The following is a 14,537-nucleotide window of genomic DNA, read 5'->3' as shown; positions in this document are numbered from 1 at the left end:
TACTATAGAGGTTATGTCTAGATATCTATGCGCCCAAATTTTAATTATTTTGCCGGAATTTTTATTTTTTTATTTTTTTTTTGTAATCCTAATTTATAACGCTAACACTTTAAATCTTACGACGGGTGGCTACAATGTCGTGATTAAGAGGTTTCAGCATGTATTATGCTCTAAATACCGATGCAACTCCAGATTTACGACAATGAGCCTACCAAGGGCTTACCAACTATCTCGGCGTAGCGAAGCACGGGTCTCTGCTAGTAAATCTATATTTTAAAATTATGTTTCGTAATTTATTGTATATATATGGTCTATGGTTTTATGTACTTTTTAGCACGATCGTATACAAAAAAAAAGTTTATCACACAAATAAAAGCAATACCGAATGACCTTTATAAGTCTTAAATAAACAATATCACAGAATGGTCAAGACTTATGGTACCCTCCGTAAAAGTACAGTATTGAATCCGAGCGTCTATGCGCAGGACACTCGGAAATGATTTATCGAGGGTCCCTCAATGCATGACCATTATCCCGCTGACCTTTGGGGAGGATTTATTCTAACGAACAGGCGCCGACCAGGAGCTCTTCAACCAATGGCAGCAAACATTGTCCATTAGATTAGGTCGTACCATATTTGCAGCTGTCCTTCCCAAACTCTGCTTGCTACAAGCATCCCGAGGCCGCGCTAACCAAGGGGAATTTCTTTATATTCCAATTTTGTAACCGCCATCTTATAGTGCAAGGTCTGCCATTCTAACTACGGACGGCCCCTTTGTGGAATGGCGTGGCTGACTTGTTGGTCTGGGTCATCAGCCTCTCTTTCATCCCTACCTCAGAGAGGAAGAACAAAAAAAGGTAAACCGATGGGGAACAGGTTCCCTACCCGTTCTTCACCATTCTGCTTCCGATAACAGACGGTTCCACCGAGACGCCACGCTGAGGTCACGGGGAGCTGGAATCCCCTTCTGTGTTTCCCACTCCATTTCGGCCTGGGAGCGATATAAATGTCATGACAGGCACATACGGAAAAAAAATGGTCGAGTTATATGGAATCGAGACTTTGAGGCCTTATGCATTATTTCTGTTTGGTGACTGGTATGTATGCATGGTGATCTAACAGAAGACAGGGGAGCCGCTGGTCGTCCACTTTACGGTATACAGATGTATGCAAACACGACATGAAGCTCTTCAAAATCGACATCAGCAGCTGGGGAAAAGTGGCACTGGATAGATCCACATGGAGAGCGAGCATAAAGGAAGGGTCCCGGATTGCAGATGCTATTCACAACAGAAGCAGAAAGAAGGGTGAAAATGCAACGGCACCTGGTGATTACATGTACCCAACCTTGACCGCAGCTGTGCATCAAGGATTGGCCTATATAGTCTAGCAAGAAGTTGCAAAGGGAAAAGATCGTCTCTCGAGACGTAAAATGCCACAGACTTGTATGTCGTACCCCAACGGTTCATCAGACTAAGGGATAAGGGAAGGAAAGTTTGCAAGGTGCATCACGTTATCAATGGTTTTAAGAGCCCATAGAAGTAGAGATCCTTCAGGCACGCTGGATATGGATAGACCACACTCTTCGCAAACCTGCATCCAAAATTACAAGACAAGCCATCACCTGGAACCCCCAAGGAAAGAAACGACTCAGAAATACATGGCGCCGCGATTTGCAATCAAATTCCAAATAGATGAGTAAGACGTGGGGACAGAGAGACTCACCCAGAACCGACACGCCTAGAGGAAGCTGTTTTGTGGCCTATGCCCCAGACGGAACCTTAGGTAGAGATGAGATGACCACATGCTTTGACCCAATGATCAGTAAATTCAACGCGGTGGTTTAATTAAGGTCATTTAAGCTTATAATTTACTAGACATATATTATCCGCGGCCCGCGGGTCTTAATTTGCGTAACACTGTCGTTATAGTCACTGAGAGTGTTTTGGAAACAATTGAACGAAATAATAATGCTATAAGAAAGAGAATGCGTCAATTTAAAAAATAGTATGAATGGAGCTATCAAAATAGCTAATCAACCTAAATCCCTTTATTAATAAAAACATTTGCTTGTAGGTCTACATATATTTAGATCTAGATCTAGAGTCTAGATACTATTAAAATAGATGTAGACCTACTATTATAAGAGTGAATTCAATGGCTCAAGATGCTTATTAATTATTGTATGTTTGTCTATTTAATATCCCACATATAGAGCTTCATGTAGCATGTCCAATCATAGCGTGTTTACATAGCGTGTTTACATAGCCGTGTGCACATGACTGGGACTATTAAATGTCAACATGGAAGCTATAACGAACGAATGTATAAAAAAATATGAAATGAATGAACTTTATTTTGTATGTTAATAAGTTAAAGTATAAAGTATATCGTTCCTCTTTGAATTAGATCTAGAATTAGAGTTAGATCTGGACTGTCTAGAGTCTAGACTTAGATGTCGGCTTCGATAGATGAATGCAATTATAAAGTACCGCAGGACGTCTAAATTCGCAGATATAAGAAACGAATTTATGTAAAAATGCTTTTAAAAGACCAATGTAAAAGCTTAATTTGATTAAATAATTAAATCAATAGACTATATTTTGTAATTTTCATGTGTCAAAGTAAAAAGCTATCTGTGCAAAGTGTAGTTTTAAAAATTAGATCTACATCTAGATCCTTTCTATCTAAACATGGTAAACATGGCCTTGATTCATCAAATACTAATACTTTCATAGAGTTGGGCAACTTTTTTTTTTTGAGGGTCTTTAGTTTGTTTTAGGGCTACTATACATACGTCACGGTCAGAGGAACATCCAAGGAACATTTGTACAAAGTTTCATCAAGATTGGTCAAAGGATTTTGATTTCTATTCGGAACACACATATTCCTTACATTCTACTTTATAGTATAGAAATGTACAATTTACAAAAAAAATTACATTACGTTTAAACGAAGTATATGTAGCTATAATATAATTTTCACAAAGATGTATACAAATCAATAATTAAAACTAAAATGAGAAAAACCAAATCATAAGAAGAAAACAAAACAATAAAACCCAAGAAAACCCTCAAAAACCTAATAAAACTCAATAAAACCTAAAAAAGACACTAGGTGGAGATCATGGTAAGAGATTCTCCATCAAGATAGTGGAAGACATTAAGATGGCGTTACACGGACGATGAGATGTCCAGTAGCGGATTTGCCTCATCACGTTGCCCGCTGGCTACTGTAAGGAATACTCCGTTGATGACGTTGTTTGGTGTCAGGTGACGTCGTTAATGTCTTCTGCAATGCTGTCCCTCGTGCTTTATGAATATATTTGAGTTGGGGTTTTTTACCACAGGCTTGGGTGTTTTGTTAAGGTCACGTTTTCGTGTTTATTTGAAGCATTGTGACAATGTCTTGTGGCTAATCGATTCGTTGCACGTAATTAACTGATCCGAGAAATACAAATAAAACCATATTCTCTTGACAGGAATACAGGGTGTGGTGGCTGAGACCAGTTAAGGGGTTTTGGGTTCGAATCTTGGTGTAGAATAGGATTTAGAATTTATGGACGCCCCTTAGTCAACCTAACTCTAATGAGTACCCAACATTAGTTGGGAAAATAATAGGCGGTATGTCGTTGTGCTGGCCTCGTGAATCGCTGGTTAACCGTAAGCTATAAACTTAGATGACCTTTACAGCGACCTATATATCGCAAGCTCCTGAAAGGGGTTACTTCACATATAGAATAGGACTAAAGAAACCTTTTATTTTTAATTCTAACTCCAACTCTGATAATTCTAAGGGAGTCCCTGTTCCGCTTCAAATAATTCCAATAATTAATCGACTTATGGGTTAATTTTTTAATTGATTCATGTTTTGTTAGGTAAAATCAATGATTGTGTGAAGTTTCAACTTGATCCAAGAATGGGTGTAAGAGAAATAATGTGTATAATTATCTGAGGGGACAAAACCCCACATATTTAGCTATATCGTTTAATGCTGAAGAATTTATTTCCCTTGTTGGTAGCTGACAAAATAATTAATTACCAGTAATTAATTGACTAATGGGCTTTTTTTTTATTGATTCATCTATTGTCTATGCCAATAAATAATTGTGCAAACTTAATCCAAGAAAGTGTTTGGGATAAATAACACGATAAATCCTTTTATCAGATAAACACAGTGAGTTGATATAGGCCTTATCTTTGTATAAAGACAATAACTCTTTTATATTACTTGTTAAAATTATATCAATATATTGATCAATGGGACAGATTAGTATCCCTTATTTACATTCAATGCCGCCAAAATAATGAAATCTATCAAATGTGTCTACAATAGAACATCTTCCATACTTAAAAAAAAAACACGCTCTCATTAAAACATAAATCTTGGCGCCGGTAAAATAAAAAAGTAAACGAAACGGAGAAAAAAAGCTCTTCAGTTGTCATAGAAACGAGATTATTTCCTGACACTGCTTCTTATTACTTTCAGAAATAACTTAATTTCAATCGTCTTACTGAAGTGTTTATTGTGAAGCAGCCAACCTGGCCGTCGTCTGCCCGATCAATAAAACCTTCACTGGCCAATAAAAGCACAAAGTAATGGGAGGTGGGAGGGGAAGTCGGGAACAAATACACACAGGAGATAATAAACGAAAAGGATGTTTTTGTTATAAAGTTATCTCAAATTAAAGAGGGGAAGGGGGGGGGGCTCACTTTAATCACTCAAAACTGTCTGAACATAATCCGTAAAGTAGATCTAGATGGATTCAATCCAATAAAATATCGAGGCGAAAGATAATGTGGTCATTAAGTAGAGATTGCCAGAGCACTTCTGCTGTATCCTGAGTGCACATTTTACGGGTTAACGGTTAATGGGGGGGGGGGGGGGGGAGGGCAGGGGGGGACTAAGTGCAAACAGGCCCGGGCTTTGCAAAGTGGGCCACCACAGATGGCCTCAAGGCTTAATGGGCCTCGCAATTCACGTATATGAGATGATACAGCAAACAAACAGCGAATCAAAAGTGATGTTAGTAGCATTATACACAAACTCAGGGGCGCCCCCACCCCCTTCTCTCGTCGTGTCAGTTACAGTCTTTTGTGTGTTTAAACAAAATAGTAATGAATTAACGCCAACTGACTATCAAATCTTGTTTCAACAAAAGTTTAATTAAATTTACATACAATTTGAGTTCTAATTTTAACAAAATGATCAGACAGATAGATAGAGAGAGATATAGACAGACAGACAGACAGACAGACAGACAGATAGATAGATAGATAGATAGATAGATAGATAGATTTGATTTGATTTGATAGATAGATAGATAGATAGATAGATAGATAGATAGATAGATAGATAGATAGATAGATAGATAGATAGATAGATATCAAGTCACTCCTCACACCATCTGACACCATTGCTTACTTGTTACATTATATACTTGAGCTTCACTCTCAACTTCTTGGGAACTTACGCTTACAATTCAACTCTTAGCCACAAAATAGAGGCAATTATAATGTCAGTATTGATAAGTTCTAGCATTGTTGCCTCTGCGTTTTCACCCCCCCCCCATCCCTTTTCCAATCTTGCTTCCCAGCGTTTTTTTTTTTTGCCCCATTTAAAAATTTGAAATCAGGAAAGTCAAGGTCACCTCCAGATAACTTCCATCATTTTTTCCCTCGGTGAAGAGTAACAAAGGGAGACAAGTGTCGTGTTGGAGAAGACTGAAGACCTTGTTGACAGACCGAGGACAGAACGAGCTATTGGCTGGGAACAAGACTATTGCCAATGTTAATACGTCACACAAGGAGTTCCGTTCATTTAAATGGGAATAAAAGACAAAAAAAAAGGGTAATTGGCAGAATATGGATTCCTTTTTATTTAAAGATTATTTCTCTATGATTAACGACTTATATCTCTGGCGTGTGTGTGTTTAACAAATAAGAATTAATAATATACGTTAAAATACAAGAAAAGTAATAATTTTTTTTCAAAAAGGTGCCGGTACGCCGTACCGGTGCGAACAGTCACAAAAAAAGCCTTGTATACATATTGTTACAAATGAACAGTGATAGGTAGAGGTCAACGTATGACCCCGGCGAGATGACACAGCAGCTAGTGTTCCCTGGAATCTACATGTACAAACAAAGACAGGATGTGACGTGCCCTCACGTGTTGTTCCAGGGGACGAACAGATCTAAGTAGGGGGACAGTTACTAATGAACAGTGACAGATAAAGGTCACTACGTGTGACCCCGACTTGATGACACTGCATCGAGTGTTTTCTGGAATCTACGTGTATAAATAGAGACAGGATGTGACGTTTCCTCACGTGTTATTTCAGAGGATACTAGCCGTGTTTGTGCAACTTTGGACAAGCGATTAGGGACTCTATATAAGCCAGAGAGTTAATGTGAAAGTCAGTCGTATGGAGTCGTATGAGCCGTTACAGTCGATACAGACGATGTAAGACGTGTGCGGCTCTGTGGAAGAGAAATGTGTACGACTCGATGCAAGTTAACTAGGGTAGAGTTAACTGGAGTGGACTACTGTCGTTAAAGTCTATACAGCGAACTACAGTGGACTTGAGCTGTTACAGTCGATACAGTCGATGTAAGACGTGTGCGGCTCTGATTCGGTAGACTTGAGTACGACTTGGTTCAGCTTTGGGAGACCTGGAGCGACACTGGGAAGTGTGTCGTTGGTCTGTTCTGTGGAATACGGCTCGAGGAAAGTTGAGAAGAGAAGAATTGCAACGAAGTGAAGAGATGCATTGCAACGAAGTATAGCTAACTGTAAACTGACAGATATTGTACAGTCTTCTACGCTACATGTTACATTGACGAATTGTTAGGGTTAATAGTCATTAAAGTTATATGAAACTGAAAGTTTAATCGTCAAGTTCTTTGCAGTGTTTTTATTTGTGTGCCAACTAATACATCTAGCCAGAAGATTCAGAAATACGTAACAATATATATATATAACAGATATTTTCACAACAATAAGGGGAACGTATCTTTACGAACTAGGGAAAAAAAAGTGAACTTTAAAAGCCAGGTTTGTGATATATTTTGAAACAAGAAAGTGAAACATGATTTTAAAAAATTGCAATAAAAAAATTAAGTAGCTTTTTTTAGAAGAGGTGACTTTTTTGCAGTGGTTCACCGTTTGCGTGGACAAATGTGGGGAACACCATGTATGCCATTTACGGCAAACTGCATTCCTCACACAAGCTTGATCATATGTTGATTGCTCAGCGAAGACCTTCTTTTCCACGTCAGCGTCATTCTCGAGATCTAGAAAAACTTGAGAAGCACATGTCCTTTGAACAGCTTGGAATAGTCCAGCATGTGCTTGCAAAGCAGGTTGCCAAAAAAAAAAAAAAAAAGCCCCCCCCAAAAGAACTAGTCAACTTTCTGCTATTCAGTATTTTGTCTCTTTCAACCAGACGACATGAATGATTGAGTTTTTGTAATTGATAAAATACAATTGGAGTAGACAGTAGAGAGTGAGCCGGACAATTTGACATTTTTGGGCAATTAAAGCAGGACGGAAGACACTATACCAAAAGATGACACGAGCAGTGGTATATACAAAAAATGTATGAAACTTTGATATTTGTATGTGTATTACGTAAACAATTTAAACATAAATTGGGTGAGAATTTATTTGGATTTTCTTCTTCTTCTTCTTCTAGCCAGCTTTATTGTTGCTGAGCTGTGAGCTCTTTTGCAGACTGTGCTAGGAAAGAAAAAGTGTGCTGTTTTCTTCAGTTGTTCAGCACTGCCGTACAGGGTGTTGGGATCGTGTCTTTCGTTCTGCTTTAATTTCGATTTAAAATAAACCCCCTTTTCGTTATTAACAGTTTAATATTATCATCTTATGTTACGGCTCGTCCAGGCAGATTTAATCTGTGTTGGGACGATAGAAGAAGCGGAAGAACGAAACACGTCACTAAGATAGCGCCGGTTTGTACAAAGTAGTACGTATAATTGACACTAAACGCTTACGAATAAATTTCAGGAATGACAAAATCTGTCCAATGCTCCGTGATTAAATCGAGCGTTAGCCTAATTGTTGACCAAACTTAAGGTTCTCCTGTAATGAGTTGAAAAGCTATTAGTTTTTTGTTTGAAAATGTGTATTTTCTTGTCTATTTGCAAAACCTGATGGGACTCGCTTTGACTCGCAGAGTTCAGTCATTATACAGAAACACCTTTCAGTCTAGTCACGTAATGACCGACTTAACAGTGAGATACTGAACCAGCCTGAAGCTAACCATGGCAATGGATTGATGAAGCCATTCAGAGGGACATCTGTCAAGTTTCCCAGAAGTGACGAGCCGAGCTGCATTCGACGAGGCCCCCAGCGAGTGAATTATTAAACACCCGTGTGGAAGGTGTATATCTAATTATTATCATTTCATCACGTTTTAGATTTGGCATACAAGTTTGATCGTGTAGGTGTCATTTCTTGTTTACCCAAAGTTATTTGATTATTTGTTTTTGTTTCATTAGATAATTAGCGTTTAAAACAAGAACTTACGCAGCAAGTGGTTCAAAGCTTATTTATAACTGCTAATTCAGACGATGTCATTTAGAATCGCGCCGACAAAATAATATCGAGTAGTTGTATTACAATTTTTTTGCAACTTATTTCAAAACACACTGAACTGAAACGGACAAGGGAAGGCTGTGAGATCAAAGCAAATATGGAGATCAGTTGAACCAGAAGCAAAGAAGGCAGGATGGACATGGACCCCAGCTGAAGGGAACTGCACAGAATAGAGTCCGATGGCGAAGTGCTCTTGTGACCTATGCTCCAAACAGGACACTTTATAAGCAACTTATTTCAAAACACACTGAACTAAAGCCCGCTAGTAATCTTTACATATTATTTTTTTCAAAGTCATGATGAAATTATGAATTCAATAGAAGAAGAAAAAGAAATTGGGATTCCAGAAATTTGAATTTTGTATTTAAAGAAAACAAAATTCTTTACGTTTAAAAAAGATTTTGTGACATCCTTGTTTTAATCTCATTTTAACCTCAGACATAATTCAATTTACTTGGAAGAGGAACTCTCATTAAAAAGAGGAAAGTTTCTCACAAAAAGAACTTCCCATTTTCTCTCTGTCATCTCTCTCTCTCTCTCTCTCTCTCGCTCTCTTCTTTTTCTTCTTCTTCTTCCTAACTCTTGTTGTTTTTATAAGATAATTTAAAACTGTAATTTGAAAAGTAAATTTTAAAATGCTAATGCTGTTAAGATGCTCCATCCCCCTCCCTCCCCCATCTCCTTTTCCATGGAAAAAAAATGAAAATTGAAAAGCTCGGGAGACAAAAATAAATACATAAATAATAAAACAAGACGTCTCAACCAAAATAATGTACATTTAAATATCAATTTTAGAAAAAATGAAGACTAGTTATATCATCGGTGGAGACCACCTCATGCATTCTAAAACAAAACAAGAAAAATATATAAAATATGTTTTTAAGACAATGCCTCCTTTGTACATCTTATATGGTAATTATCTCGCTCTTAATAACCGATGAACGTTGCACATTCATAGAAACGTGGAAACAAAAGGAACCTGACATGGATCTCGAAAATGGCTCTAAAATTTTTCATAGAATTTGATATTTGATATATATTTTTGGGGAAAGAATTACTATTAGCTGGCCACACTGGGGAAACTCTAGTTTAGCAGTTCAAATTTAAAAAAAAAATATAAAAAAAAATAATTTTAATTTGGCTAGAGTACTAGAAAACATTTAATTTTGAACAGACTACTTCTTCTAGACTTTCCGAAGGTAGGCCTTTTTCATTAAGGTTAACCAGGATGGCTGCCTGGTCGTGCGGTTTTCGCTCTGGACTGTCGTTCGGACTTATCGATGGTTCCGGGTTCAAACCCTGCCCGCTCCCATCCCCAGTCGTCCTGCGGGAAGTTTGGACTAGGAAGTAAATTATCTTCAACTCTGAAGGAACATCGGGAAACATGTCAAACATTTGACATAAAGAACCAAGTAAATGAATGTTCAGAAACATTTTGGGCCCAGTCTTCTACGTCTAGATCTGAAGGCCTATCACCTATCATTACAATCTTATAAGCCTAGTAGATTTATACATTCGCTTAACCAGGCTTTTCTCTGGGGGAAGGGGGAATAGGGCTGGATAAAAAAGGTTCCTTTTTTTAATATATTAAATATTCATTAGTTATAAGAGCAAGACAATCGCTCTATAAGATGTATATAGGAGGAATTGTCTCTTTTAAAAGAAAGCGGGTTTTGTTTTTCGTTTTTTTTAACCTTTAATTGAGAAGTCCTTATAATAAATGAAAAACTGTCATGGAATCCACATATTAATGAAACTATAAAAAAAAAATAATCAAACAAAGCATTAGGGTTTATTAAAAGAAATTTCTATAAATCAAATAAGAACATCAAACTAAAATGTTATTTAACCTTTGTTAGGCCAATAATAGAATATGCATTATCCGTTTGGGACCACTCAACTCAAGAAAACATTAAGAAACTAGAACAGACACAAAATAGAGCAGTGAGATTCATAACAAACGAATATTCACACTTGACTAGAGTAATACCTTTAGTAAAATCACTAAATTTAGAAAGACTTCAGGACAGAAGGCTCACAAGTAAAGTTGCTATTGTACATAAAACAGTGAAACATAATCTTCAAATACAAAAACAAAATTTAATAAAATACTCAGAAAGACACAAAGATAAAGGCACATTCCTCGTCCCATATGCTAGTACAAATTTGTACAAATACTCCTTCTTCCCTAGTACTATTAGTGCATGGAATGGGTTGCCTGAGCTAGCCAGGAAAACCAGTGACTTTGCAGAATTTAATTCATTGGTTAATATGCATGACTAAATGCATAACGCGTAGGACGTAATCATCTTCTTTTTTGAAGTAACGTCTGTATTATATAAGATAAGATAAGCCCTGCTCTAAAGTAGTAGACAACGCTCAGTCGGTTTCTTTCACATAATGATGTCAACAACAACAACAAAAATGACGTCATAACGGTATTGCGCCATACTCCATCTGTGAAAGACTTTTTTTTCTTGCTTGTTTATTTTGTGATTTATTATTATTATTATTTTTTTTTGTAATGTTTATTTGAAACAAGAAATGGGAGGTGAAGTCTCCACAGTGACAAAGTTAACAACACCGCCCCCTCCCTGCCTCGTGAGAATGTCCAACGGATGTCATAATATGGCCACAGCAAAGGTCCACGTGTGCCTGTGTGTAGGGGGGGAGCATGTTTCTTTGAATGCTGGGTGACAGGAGGCGAAGGCTGATGTCACGTGACCTGGTGAGGCAGTTGAATGGAACATTGAGGGGACAGACGTGAAAGGGCAGTAATGCATTGAAAGAAAAATCTCGAGAAGGCGTGAGTCGATTGGTAGTGAGGGAGTCATCAGTCGGGGGCTATTCTAAATTGGGAGCTTTAATGTGTTATTTGTTTTTTTACAAAGCTTGCATCAACTCACTCTGTCTGTCTGTCTGTCTGGTAAAATGTTTGTACACGATATTTCTCCCACACCCAAACTCGGATTAAGCTGAAATTTTGTAAGGTTATATATTTCACCTGACAAAACAAGAATAAAATAAAAAGTAAAAAGAATTAGTTAATTAAGTATTGGTAATTAATCATTTGGTTTGGTATCTTGAACAACAGAAAGAAATTGTACTTGACAGATGTGGTGGTTGGTATAAGTTGAATTAGTCTCTTTAAGGACCCATAAGCCCTTAGTGAACTTTTGTTTACGCATTTGAAACACGATAATGTAAACATTCACCAAGATACCCCCTTTTTCCCTCCCCCTTTCACAACTGGTCCAGACAAGTGATAGGATCATAGTGCATTGAGAAAGCTGAAAGTTAAACAAAAATAATTGGTAAAAATATTTTTAATCACACAGATTCATGTCTAGGTCAGCAGTGATAACCATTGCATGACTGATTCAGGCAAATTGATACAGTTACACTAATAATAGCTTTGTTTTTTTAAAGTACTTTTTAAAAATGTTTTTTTTTTTTAAGCATGTCGTTTACACTTTATTATAGTGGGAATTCGACAGCTGAGACACATTCTTATGCAGAGTCGGTCTTAGGCGAATTCTAGGTGTAAATTATTAAATTAAACCATTTTAACTTATTAAAGGTTTCCTGGAATTCTCCTGAAATTATAAAATATAAGAAAAAGTCATGAAAATCTCCTGAAATTATTAAAATCTTCTGAAAACTGATGCAAATCTCCTTAAAACACACAAAATTGTCATTTCGGAGTGTCAATCAATATGGAGAACGCCAATCCTACTCACGATTAAAAAACAACAACAAAACGAAACAGCTTTGTCAGCTTTCATTGAATACAAATGTAATAATAAGCCGAATTTTAACCAAAACAAGAAGTTCAAATACTTAATGTACTTTAATAGTCACTGACATACAAATACAGATCTAAATCTATCTCGACCTCTTCGAAAAAAACAACAACGATATTTTGCTAGTCGATAGTAAATCTAAAAGGCAGATCTGAATGTTTATCGGCTTTTTGTTGGAAAACTACTATCTACTGTAAAGTTAATTTGACAGTGATTTTGTACTTAGTAAACTATACATAAAATGCAAAGACGAATTTATTTTCTAATACAAAATCTTAATTTTCACTTATTATCCTTATTGCAACGCAAATTAGGCCCCGCGCAATCCGTTTCGCATAGGGCCCCGCAACCTGTAGGACCGGCCCTGTTCTTATGTATGCATTAACATTATCATGAATCTATTTTTTTCACAATAGAACTATGTGATTTAAAATCAGTATAATTATAGAGCAGTAGCCGAGTAGAGCTGTCTCGTTCTCTCCCTTTCACAACCTATTAATGTGTTTCTTTTGTTTTGTAAAACATTTATTTCTCGCATTTAGAAAGTGGAAATGTCGAAATTGTGTTAAGTAAAAACAGGAAATATATACGAAACGAAGCAATTTTCTGAAACCTAGAAAAAAAAAAAAAGACAAACTCAAAAAATTACTCGTTACGTGACAAAAAGGACGAAACAGCTTGTTTTGTTTTTTAATTCAACTTATTCATAACCTCTGTAACCAACAAATTGTACAACTTCAATGAAAGAGTTTTTAAGAGGCGGGTTGGAGATTCTATGACAACATTAACCGCATTGAATGTTGCACACTAGTCAAAAAGATTATTTTCAATCTGAATCTCGATGGTCGTCTGGAACGTTCACTTGGTCTTGTAATGCTGATAGTCGAAGTGGTCCAGTCGGGAGGGTCTGTGGTTCGTGTCCTGTCTAGTTCACCATGTTCTCTCTTACAAATATTTCATCTTGTACTGCTATTAGTTTTGAGACTACTAAACTTTTCTTTTCGATAACCACTGGGATAACTGGCAATATCAGACCGTCTGACACCCCTCCCCTCGTTAAGGTGTCCTTCATGCCCTCTCTCTATACAATGGCTGAGGGGAGTAATATAAGATCAATAATGGCTTCTGCGCAGCAGAGTTTTAAAAGGTTGAGGTCGTACGGTGAGAAAATTACTTCCGGCAAGGAAACCCGCTCCCCCCCCCCCCCCCACCTCAGGTTTCTATCGTCGAAGAAGTAAATAACTACAAAGCAGGGGTTAAAGGTCAGACAATAAGCTTTCACTGGACCCTCTTTCAGTCAACGTTTGAGTACCGAGTTGGTCGACCGCCATGAAAGGTTGATTACGGTGAGTACTTTCGTTGTCATGGTAACAGTAATTCGACAACAATTCTAAGAAACGTTTAATAGAATTGGAGATGTTATGTCTAACATTTATATCCTGACTAAGCAGAGGCGGCCTTAGGTGGTGGCGTGTGAGGCAACCGCCCCATTCCCCGAGCATGAGAGGGCCCCCGCGAAAGGAGATGCCCTTGTCACCGTTAGGGGAATGCGGTACGGTATGTAAGGTCCCAGTCAGTGTATGGCAATCACTAAGGGCCCCGCGTATTTCTATGCCCGCCTCTCAGCTAAGCAAGTAGTGGGCCTGCTTCAGCCCCTTCTTCCATTCACCTCTGTAGTCCAAAAGCCAAATAGAGGGATTTGACCGACCTGCTTCTTGAACTCTTGAATTCACCACTGCAGTCCTACCGAGTGACTGCTCAGACACGTCCCCCCTTAGCTCTCGGAGCTGGGGACACTCGTACAATATATGTGACACTATTTCGACGCTCTCTCCACTGTAACGGCATCGGTCTGCTCAGACACGTCCCCCCTTAGCTCTCGGAGCTGGGGACACTCGTACAATATATGTGACACTGTTTCGACGCTCTCTCCACTGTAACATCATCGGGAGTCGTAGTTCGGGCGAAACCGGGCAAAGTATGCCCCAACAGGACAATGTTCCGTCCTACACTGTGCAATGATTGCTTGTTCTGACCTCCTTAACCGCCACCGGATTGTCGCGATCTGGATGACGCATATGCTGCCAGACACTACGTGCTCTGTCGGATTCCTCCCAGGA

General features: G+C 38.0%; 1 protein-coding gene across 1 annotated transcript in view; it reads right to left on the bottom strand.

Moving 5' to 3' along the window:
- LOC106079880 (blood vessel epicardial substance-A-like) overlaps positions 1-14,537 on the bottom strand; it is a 107,974-nt gene that overhangs the window by 47,583 nt on the left and 45,854 nt on the right. The gene's annotated exons all lie outside the window — the stretch shown is intronic.

Source organism: Biomphalaria glabrata, chromosome 6, assembly GCF_947242115.1.
Source record: "Biomphalaria glabrata chromosome 6, xgBioGlab47.1, whole genome shotgun sequence".
NCBI classification, from domain to species: Eukaryota; Metazoa; Mollusca; class Gastropoda; family Planorbidae; genus Biomphalaria; species Biomphalaria glabrata.
Note: the sequence above shows the minus strand (reverse complement) of the source record. Positions and strands in the feature narration are given on the sequence as shown.